Here is an 11,694-nt window from a genome sequence, read left to right as displayed (position 1 = left end):
ACATCTCAACTGCTGCAGAACATTATAACACACACCTCAACTGCCGCAGAACATTATAATACACACATCAACTGCTGCTGAACATTATAATACACACATCAACTGCTGCAGAACATTATAACACACACCTCAGCTGCTGCAGAACATTAGAACACACACCTCAGCTGCTGCAGAACATTATAACACACACCTCAACTGCTGCAGAACATTATAACACACACCTCAACTGCTGCAGAACATTATAATACACACATCAACTGCTGCAGAACATTATAACATACATCTCAACTGCTGCAGAACATTATAACACACACCTCAGCTGCTGTAGAACATTATAACACACACCTCAGCTGCTGCAGAACATTATAACACACACCTCAGCTGCTGTAGAACATTATAACACACACCTCAACTGCTGCAGAACATTAGAACACACACCTCAGCTGCTGCAGAACATTATAACACACACATCAACTGCTGCAGAACATTATAACACACACCTCAACTGCTGCAGAACATTATAACACACACCTCAGCTGCTGCAGAACATTATAACACACACCTCAACTGCTGCAGAACATTATAACACACACCTCAACTGCTGCAGAACATTATAACACACACCTCAACTGCTGCAGAACATTATAACACACACCTCAACTGCTGCAGAACATTATAACACACACCTCAACTGCTGCAGAACAGTATAACACACACCTCAACTGCTGCAGGACATTATAACACACACCTCAACTGCTGCAGAACATTATAACACACACCTCAACTGCTGCAGAACATTATAACACACACCTCAGCTGCTGCAGAACATTATAACATACATCTCAACTGCTGCAGAACATTATAACACACACCTCAGCTGCTGCAGAACATTATAACATACATCTCAACTGCTGCAGAACATTATAACACACACCTCAACTGCCGCAGAACATTATAATACACACATCAACTGCTGCTGAACATTATAATACACACATCAACTGCTGCAGAACATTATAACACACACCTCAGCTGCTGCAGAACATTAGAACACACACCTCAGCTGCTGCAGAACATTATAACACACACCTCAACTGCTGCAGAACATTATAACACACACCTCAACTGCTGCAGAACATTATAATACACACATCAACTGCTGCAGAACATTATAACATACATCTCAACTGCTGCAGAACATTATAACACACACCTCAGCTGCTGTAGAACATTATAACACACACCTCAGCTGCTGCAGAACATTATAACACACACCTCAGCTGCTGTAGAACATTATAACACACACCTCAACTGCTGCAGAACATTAGAACACACACCTCAGCTGCTGCAGAACATTATAACACACACATCAACTGCTGCAGAACATTATAATACACACCTCAACTGCTGCAGAACATTATAACACACACCTCAGCTGCTGCAGAACAATATAACACACACCTCAACTGCTGCAGAACATTATAACACACACCTCAGCTGCTGCAGAACATTATAACACACACCTAAACTGCTGCAGAACATTATAACACACACCTCAACTGCTGCACAACATTATAACACACACCTCAATTGCTGCAGAACATTATAACACACACCTCAACTGCTGCAGAACATTATAACACACATCAACTGCTGCAGGACATTATAACACACACCTCAACTGCTGCAGAACATTATAACACACACCTCAGCTGCTGCAGAACATTATAATACACACCTCAGCTGCTGCAGAACATTATAACACACACCTCAACTGCTGCAGAACATTATAACACACACCTCAGCTGCTGCAGAACATTATAATACACACCTCAACTGCTGCAGAACATTATAACACACACCTCAGCTGCTGCAGAACATTATAACACACACCTCAACTGCTGCAGAACATTATAACACACACCTTAACTTCTGCACAACATAATACACACCAGCTGCCTCCCAACATTATAATACTTATCTCAGCTGCTGCACAACATTATAATACTTATCTCAGCTGCTGCACAACATTATAATACTTATCTCAGCTGCTGCACATTATAACACACACCTCAGCTGCTGCACAACATTATAATACTTCTCTCATCTGCTGCACATTTCGTGTGAATTTCGTGAACATGGGACGAATATTCGTCCATATTTTCACAAAATATTGCAAATTGGAATATGGCCCCTGCCGCTCATCACTAGTGCCTGAGGGTGAAGAGCCGACGTTTACTATTAGGACATAGGAGGGGGCCGACAGAGATCCCATTGCGGTGCCCGAGAACGAATCGCCATCATACGTAAGTAAAAAAGAAATCCCGGCACTCACGATTTAGTCTTGAATCTCCTACGGTGAGTGCCGGGATTTCTTTTTTACTCACCTATGATGGCTACATAAACCTTGTCCAGAACTAAAGGACGCACATTTAGATCTGCTACATCCTCATTCATATATATATTATTGCCAGGATACACCCTGACTGAAGGGAGTTCTCCAAACAGCGCCACACCGGTCCTCAGGTTGTGTGTGGTATTTCATCTTTCCTTCTGATTCTTTAATTATATTAATAAATAATGGACGTATAAAAGGATGGTGGGCGATGAATGTAGATCGAGCGCTACAGACAGGTCGGGATGGTCGTCTCTCCGCCTTCTGGAGACCTGGCAATCAGCCTCAGCCCTGGGCCTTAAAGGGGTTATCTGATTTAGACAAACCCTTTCATATTTCCTATTAGGACATATGGATCTAATATAGGAGGGGGCCCGAAGGAGACCCCCTTGTACTAGCTGGAACAGAGAGCAGCTGCAAAAGACTCTGCTTCATATAAAGGACACAGATCCTTGTGGTGTAGAAGGATAGAGAGACAGATGATAGATATGAGATAGATAGATAGATAGATAGATAGATATATTGATATGAGATAGATAGATAGATACATAGATATGAGATAGATAGATATATAGATAGATATGAGATAGATAGATAGATATGAGATAGATAGATATGAGATAGATAGATAGATAGATATGAGATAGATAGATATGAGATAGATAGATATGAGATAGATAGATATGAGATAGATAGATATGAGATAGATAGATATGAGATAGATAGATATGAGATAGATAGATATGAGATAGATAGAAAGATATATTGATATGAAATAGATATATAGATAGATATAAATGAGATAGATAGATAGATATGAGATAGATAGACAGATAGATATGAGATAGATACTTAGATATGAGATAGATAGACAGATAGATATGAGATAGATAGATAGATAGATAGATATATTGATATGAGAGATAGATAGATAGATAGATATGAGATAGATAGATAGATAGATACATAGATATGAGATAGATAGATATGAGATAGATAGAAAGATATATTGATATGAAATAGATATATAGATAGATATAAAAGAGATAGATAGATATGAGATAGATAGATAGATAGATAGATATGAGATAGGTAGATATGCGATAGGTAGATATGCGATAGGTAGATATGCGATAGGTAGATATGCGATAGGTAGATATGCGATAGGTAGATATGCGATAGGTAGATATGCGATAGGTAGATATGCGATAGGTAGATAGATAGATATGAGATAGATAGATATGAGATAGATAGATAGATAGGAGAGAGATAGATAGATATGAGATAGATAGATATGAGATAGATAGATAGATAGATATGAGATAGATAGATAGATATGAGATAGATAGATAGATATGAGATAGATAGATAGATATGAGATAGATAGATAGATAGATAGGAGAGAGATAGATAGATATGAGATAGATAGATATGAGATAGATAGATAGATAGATATGAGATAGATAGATATGAGATAGATAGATATGAGATAGATAGATATGAGATAGATAGATAGATATGAGATAGATATGATATAGATAGATAGATAGATAGATAGATAGATATGAGATAGATAGATAGATATGATATAGATTGATATGAGGTAGATAGAGATTAAATAGATAGATAGAAAATTAAAAATGGCGATGTGAGACCGCAGAAACGTTGCACCCTGTAATGCTGTAAGGATCCATTTTTCACACTGCAAATCTGAGAAATTATTGAATTCCATATTCTAGTGTTTCCCAACCAGGGTGCCCCCAGCTGTTGAAAAACTACAACTCCCAGCATGCCTGGACAGCCGAAGGCTGTCCAGGCATGCTGGGAGTTGTAGTTTTGCAACAGCTGGAGGCACCCTGGTTGGGAAACACTGCCATAATCTATGGATCACACGATCTGGTAAGACACCTCTTAAAACAATGCACCTAGCCCCATAAGATGCTGGCGATTAAGAGACTTTATTATTTTTATTTTTTTATTTATTTTTTTATCTAAAAAAAATGGCACAAAAAGTGTTTGTAATGGAGGCCTGAGAAGGGAAATTCAGTGACTGGCATCCACCCTTGTGTCAGCTGTGCCAACCATTGCCCATAAAATGCCTAAAATGCGCCCTCTATGCACATATATATATATATATATATATATATATATATATATATACAGGGCTCAAGTCCTGCAGGAACATGTGGGAACTGAGTTCCTGCACTTTTTCCACCGCAGGAACATCGTTCCCATTAGCAGGACCAGCCCTTGAGTGGAAATCATGGATAAGTTCCTACAATTTTTTCTCCCCAGGACTTGACCCCTATATATCCTCTTACTAGAACCAGCGTCTGCTGACGTTTTTCTTACCCCTTCTGGTTTGGCGGGAAGCCTGATGAAATCCGGTTACCCGCAATCTGTTTTTATTATGGGGCGATCTGGTTTGGTTATAGAGTTTCTGTAACGCAATGGTCTCCCCGCTCTTCCTGATCCCTGTGACGGCCTCGTGTTTTTAGGACCTTTAAGGCGAAAAAAAAAAATGGATCCGGCTGTTCTTTCCTGTTCAGAAAGAAAATAAAAAAAAAATAACATTTTCTTACATTTTAATAACAGGAAATTCCTGTTTGTATAATAAGTCAAAACTTGATATAATATTTCAGCATCCAGCATAATAATAATTCTTCTAGTGAGAAAAAAAAATCATAGAAATGACAAAATATCATTTAAAAGTAATTAAATAATAGCTATAAAAAATATATATAAAGTAATAAAAACAATAATCACACAAATAGTAAAATATTTATAAAATTAAATATAATAAAAAAGATAATAATATTTAATTGTAAAATGAATATAGAAAATAAGCACGATCACGTTAAAAGTTATGTATGAATAAAGTATTAAATGAATACTGAAAATAATAGTAAAACAAAAGTATAAGAATAATAAGATACATTTTAATGAAAAATGTAAATGTAGAATTAAAATAATCAAAATGCTATATTAATAGGAGAAAGATTATTCTTAATGAAATTATAATAAAAAAATATATAAAACCATCTATCTATCTCACATCTATCTATTATCTATCTCACATCTATCTATTATCTATCTATCTATCTCATATCTATTGGAAAAATCTCCAAAAGGCATCAACTTACAGATTAGACATTCTTATAATATGTCAACAAAAGTTAGATTTTATTTCCATCATTTACACTTTCAAAATAACAGAAAACCAAAAATGGCGTCTGCAAAAGTTTGGGCACCCCGCAGGGTTAATATCTTGTACCGCCCCCTTTGCAAAGCTGAGACCTGCCAGTGTCACGGATTGTTCTCAACCATCATCTGGGAAGACCAGGTGATGTCAATCTCAAAGGTTTTAAATGCCCAGACTCATTTGACCTTGCCCCAACAATCAGCACCATGGGTTCTTCTAAGCAGTTGTCTAGAAATCTGAAACTGAAAATAGTTGACGCTCACAAAGCTGGAGAAGGCTATAAGAAGATAGCAAAACGTTTTCAGATGTCAATTTCCTTTGTTCGGAATGTAATTAAGAAATGGCAGTCATCGGGAACAGTGGAAGTTAAAGCAAGATCTGGAAGACCAAGAAAAATATCAGACAGAACAGCTCGCAGGATTGTGAGAAAAACAATTCAAAACCCACGTTTGACTGCACAATCCCTCCAGAAAGATCTGGCAGACACTGGAGTTGTGGTACACTATTCAACTATAAAGAGATACTTGTACAAATATGGTCTTCATGGAAGAGTCATCAGAAGAAAACCTCTTCTACGTCCTCACCACAAAAATCAGCATTTGAACTTTGCAAATGAACATATAGACAAGCCTGATGCATTTTGGAAAAAAGTTCTGTGGACCAATGACGTTAAAATTTAACTTTTTGGCCGGAATGAGCAAAGGTATGTTTGGAGAAGAAGGGGAACAGAATTTAATGAAAAGAAACTCTGTCCAACTGTTAAGCATGGGGGTGGATCAATCATGCTTTGGGGTTGTATTGCAGCCAGTGGCACAGGGAACATCTCAGGAGTAGAAGGAAAAATGGATTCAATAAAATTCCAGCAAATTTTGGATGCTAACTTGATGCCATCTGTGAAAAAGCTGAAGTTAAAGAGAGGATGGCTTCTACAAATGGATAATGATCCTAAACACACCTCGAAATCCACGGGGGATTACATCAAGAGGCGTAAACTGAAGTTTTTGCAATGGCCTTTAGTGTTGCTCGCGAATATTCGCAATGCAAATTTTACTCGCGAATATCGCATATTCGAGAATTCGTGAATATAGCACTATATATTCGCAATTACGAATATTCTTTTTTTTTTCACAGTACACATCACAGTGATCATCGCTCTCTGCTTCCAGCTTGTGGTGTAAAGAAGGCTCTAATACTACTGTGTGAGACTGGCGTGCAAATTTTCGCATGTGCAAATTTTTTTTATATGCAAATTTTCGCATATGCGAAAATAAAAACGCGAATATTACGAATATGCAAATTTAGCGAACATATGACGACTATTCGTCCATATATTCGCAAAATATCGCGAATTCGAATATGGCCTATGCCGCTCAACACTAATGGCCTTCACAATCTCCTGACCTCACCATAATTGAAAATCTATGGATAGACCTTAAAAGAGCAGTGCGTGACAGACAGCCCAGAAATCTCAAAGAACTGGAAGACTTTTGTAAGGAAGAATGGGCCAAGATACCTCAAACAAGAATGGAAAGACTCTTGGCTGGCTACAAAAAGCGTTAACAAGCTGTGATACTTGCCAAAGGGGGCAGTACAAGATATTAACTCTGCAGGGGCCCAAACTTTTGCAGACGCCATTTTTTTGTTTTCTGTTATTTTGAAAGTGTAAATGATGGAAATAAAATCTAACTTTTGTTGACATATTATAAGAATGTCTAATCTGTAATTTGATGCATTTTGGAATTTTTTCCATCTTTCCTTGGCTTCTTTGTGCACATTAATACAAATTTTTACCTGGGGTGCCCAAACTTTTGATCCCCACTGTATCTATCTATCTATCTATCTATCTATCTCATATCTATATATCTATCTCATATCTATCTATCTATCTCATATCTATCTATCTCATATCTATCTATCTATCTATCTATCTCATATTTATCTCAAATCTATCTATCTATCCATCTCATATCTATCTATCTTATATCTATCTATCTATCTCATATCTATCTATCTTATATCTATCTATCTATCTCATATCTATCTATGTATCTCATATCTATCTATATATCTCATATCTATCTATCTATCTATCTATCTATCTATCTATCTATCTATCTAGATAAAGCAAATACGATGCAGCACTCCACAAGTAGCAAAGAAGGTGGTTTTTATTCCATCATGTGCATAGACAACGTTTCACCAGTCTCACACTGGCTTTTTCAAGTGAATAATAGTGATACAGGTGGGTATTTATAGACCGCCCACTGGATCATGTGACATAGGAAAATATATGATTTACATACATAAACAAAGGTGATCCTGATACATTGTGCAATCAATAATGTATACATTATTGTAATGTAATACATTATTGATTGCACAATGTATCAGGATCGCCTTTGTTTATGTATGTAAATCATATATTTTCCTATGTCACATGACCCAGTGGGCGGTCTATAAATACCCACCTGTATCACTATTATTCACTTGAAAAAGCCAGTGTGAGACTGGTGAAACGTTGTCTATGCACATGATGGAATAAAAACCACCTTCTTTGCTACTTGTGGAGTGCTGCATCATATTTGCTTTATCTGGATTAAGGAACCGGAGGACCCAGGTTCCAGATAGGCGGGCACCCCGAATCTCTTTTTTACTCTGGATTTTGGTTGTGCCGTTTTAATTTGCATTGTATCTATCTATCTATCTATCATCTATTTATCTCATATCTATCCATCTATCTCATATCTATCTATCTATCTATCTATCTATCTATCTATCTCATATCTATCTTCTATCTCATATCTATCTATCTATCTCATATCTATCTATCTATCTCATATCTATCTATCTATCTCATATCTATCTATCTCATATCCATCTATCATATATATCTCATATCTATCTATCTCATATCTATCTCTATCTATCTCATATCTATCTATCTATCTATCTCATATCCATCTATCTCATATCTATCTATCATATATATATATCTCATATCTATCTATCTCATATCTATCTCATATCTATCTATCTATCTATCTGTCTATCTCATATCTATCTATCTATCTATCTCATATCTATCTATCTATCTATCTATCTATCTCATATCTATCTATCTATCTCATATCTATCTATCTATCTCCTATCTATCTATCTATCTATCTATCTCATATCTATCTACCTCCTATCTATCTATCACATATCTATCTATCTATCTATCTATCTATCTATCTATCTACCTCCTATCTATCTATCACATATCTATCTATCTATCTCATATCTATCTATCTATCTATCTATCTATCTATCTATCTATCTATCTATCTATCTCATATCTATCTATCTCCTATCTATCTATCACATATCTATCTATCTATCTCATATCTATCTATCTATCTATCTATCTATCTCATATCTATCTATCTATCTATCTATCTATCTATCAGTGGAGGTGCACGCTGCTCGCTCTTATGTCCCCGTCATTCTATCTCCATGGTGTAAAGTCCCAGATCTCTCTGAGCCTCTTTATACAGGAAACAATCCCTGCAGGGCGCTCGCGCTCGCGGCCATTATACTCGGTTTACAACATAATATCCGCCGATACCGTTCACTTATTTATACAGATGGGAGAACCTGTTATTACCGCAAATGGGGCAGAACATTCCCCTTGCCTGGTGAGCGATGATTACAGAGAACATTTGCACATAGGGTTAAAAAAAAAATCAGCAATTTTTTTTTTTTAATCCTTGAATCACATGATGAAAGAATCACATGACCTGTAATGAGAAAAGCGTAGGGGGATAAAATACGGAATAAAAAATGCCTAATCTAATACACACTTTAAAAATCCCAAAAGCTGCATCATAGAAGTGAAAAAAATAGGGCACAAGTAGCTGATAGCAGGGGGTCCGACTGCTGGGCCCCCGCGATCTCTGGAACTGGACCCGGGAAGGATCGCGTGATGCCGGCGGCACGTGCTCCATTCACTTCTATGGGAGTGCCAATGATGCCCGAGCAGGACCAGCTCTGCCTGTAGGCAAAATAGGTAGCTGCCTAGAGCGCCCTATTGATGGGGACGCTGCTCTGCCTTAGTGTGTCACCCCAGTAGTAAGGAGATTACACGAGGAGGAGGTTTGTTACAGTGTGTCACCCCAGTAGTAAGGAGATTACATGAGGAGGAGGTTTGTTACAGTGTGTCACCCCAGTAGTAAGGAGATTACACGAGGAGGAGGTTTGTTACAGTGTGTCACCCCAGTAGTAAGGAGATTACATGAGGAGGAGGTTTGTTACAGTGTGTCACCCCAGTAGTAAGGAGATTACATGTGGAGGAGGTTTGTTACAGTGTGTCACCCCAGTAGTAAGGAGATTACATGAGGAGGAGGTTTGTTACAGTGTGTCACCCCAGTAGTAAGGAGATTACATGAGAGGAGGTTTGTTACAGTGTGTCATCCCAGAAGTAAGGTGAATACATGAGGAGGAGGTTTGTTACAGTGTGTCACCCCAGTAGTAAGGTGATTACATGAGGAGGAGGTTTGTTACAGTGTGTCACCCCAGTAGTAAGGAGATTACATGAGGAGGAGGTTTGTTACAGTGTGTCACCTCAGTAGTAAGGAGATTACATGAGGAGGGGGTTTGTTACAGTGTGTCACCCCAGTAGTAAGGAGATTACATGAGGAGGAGGGTTTGTTACAGTGTGTCACCCCAGTAGTAAGGAGATTACATGAGGAGGGGGTTTGTTACAGTGTGTCACCCCAGTAGTAAGGAGATTACATGAGGAGGGGGTTTGTTACAGTGTGTCACCCCAGTAGTAAGGAGATTACATGAGGAGGAGGTTTGTTACAGTGTGTCAACCCAGAAGTAAGGAGATTACATGAGGAGGAGGTTTGTCACAGTGTGTCACCCCAGTAGTAAGGTGATTACATGAGGAGGAGGTTTGTTACAGTATGTCACCCCAGTAGTAAGGTGATTACATGAGGAGGAGGATGTTACAGTGTGTCACCCCAGTAGTAAGGTGATTACAAGAGGAGGAGGTTTGCTACAGTGTGTCACCCCAGTAGTAAGGTGATTACATGAGGAGGAGGTTTGTCACAGTGTGTCACCCCAGTAGTAAGGAGATTACATGTGGAGGAGGTTTGTTAGTGTGTCACCCCAGTAGTAAGGAGATTACATGAGGAGGAGGTTTGTTACAGTGTGTCACCCCAGTGGTAAGGAGATTACATGAGGAGGAGGATGTTACAGTGTGTCACCCCAGTAGTAAGGTGATTACAAGAGGAGGAGGTTTGTTACAGTGTGTCACCCCAGTAGTAAGAAGATTACATGTGGAGGAGGTTTGTTACAGTGTGTCACCCCAGTAGTAAGGAGATTACATGAGGAGGAGGTTTGTTACAGTGTGTCACCCCAGTAGTAAGGAGATTACATGAGGAGGAGGTTTGTTACAGTGTGTCACCCCAGTAGTAAGGAGATTACATGAGGAGGAGGTTTGTTACAGTGTGTCACCCCAGTAGTAAGGTGATTACATGTGGAGGAGGTTTGGTACAGTGTGTCACCCCAGTAGTAAGGTGATTACATGTGGAGGAGGTTTGGTACAGTGTGTCACCCCAGTAGTAAGGTGATTACATGAGGAGGGGTTTGTTACAGTGTGTCACCCCAGTAGTAAGGAGATTACATGAGGAGGAGGTTTGTTACAGTGTGTCACCCCAGTAGTAAGGTGATTACATGTGGAGGAGGTTTGGTACAGTGTGTCACCCCAGTAGTAAGGTGATTACATGTGGAGGAGGTTTGGTACAGTGTGTCACCCCAGTAGTAAGGTGGGGCGTGTTAAAAGGCGGACCAATGGGTGGAATTGAGGGGCGGCAAAATTAGCTTTTGCCTAGGGTGGCATAAATCAGCCCTGTGCCCGAGTGCTGTCCTTTCGGCCCGCGCTCCATTCATTTCTATGGGAGCTCCGAAAGGACAGCACTCGGGCATCATCACCGCTCCCATAGAAATGAATGGAGCGCGGGCCGACTAGCAGTAGACAACATACTACTCACTGAGAGAGTCGGGGTCCTGTCCCGGAGATCGCTGGGGTCCCAGCTGCCATCCCCTATCCTGT

The 11,694-nt window shown here is 38.9% G+C and overlaps 1 protein-coding gene and 1 long non-coding RNA gene across 6 annotated transcripts in view; one reads left to right on the top strand and one right to left on the bottom strand.

Moving 5' to 3' along the window:
* Positions 1-11,694, top strand: part of ALX4 (ALX homeobox 4) — a 122,534-nt gene that overhangs the window by 28,449 nt on the left and 82,391 nt on the right. The window lies entirely within an intron of this gene.
* Positions 1-11,694, bottom strand: part of LOC130277262 (uncharacterized) — an 87,236-nt gene that overhangs the window by 3,654 nt on the left and 71,888 nt on the right. For all 3 annotated transcript variants that reach the window (XR_008845414.1, XR_008845413.1, XR_008845415.1), the window contains exon 2: positions 4,748-4,936. This is a non-coding gene — a long non-coding RNA (uncharacterized LOC130277262). The remainder of the gene's footprint in view (positions 1-4,747; positions 4,937-11,694) is intronic.

The sequence above is a fragment of the Hyla sarda genome, chromosome 6 (assembly GCF_029499605.1).
Source record: "Hyla sarda isolate aHylSar1 chromosome 6, aHylSar1.hap1, whole genome shotgun sequence".
In the NCBI taxonomy this organism is placed as follows: Eukaryota; Metazoa; Chordata; class Amphibia; order Anura; family Hylidae; genus Hyla; species Hyla sarda.
Note: the sequence above shows the minus strand (reverse complement) of the source record. Positions and strands in the feature narration are given on the sequence as shown.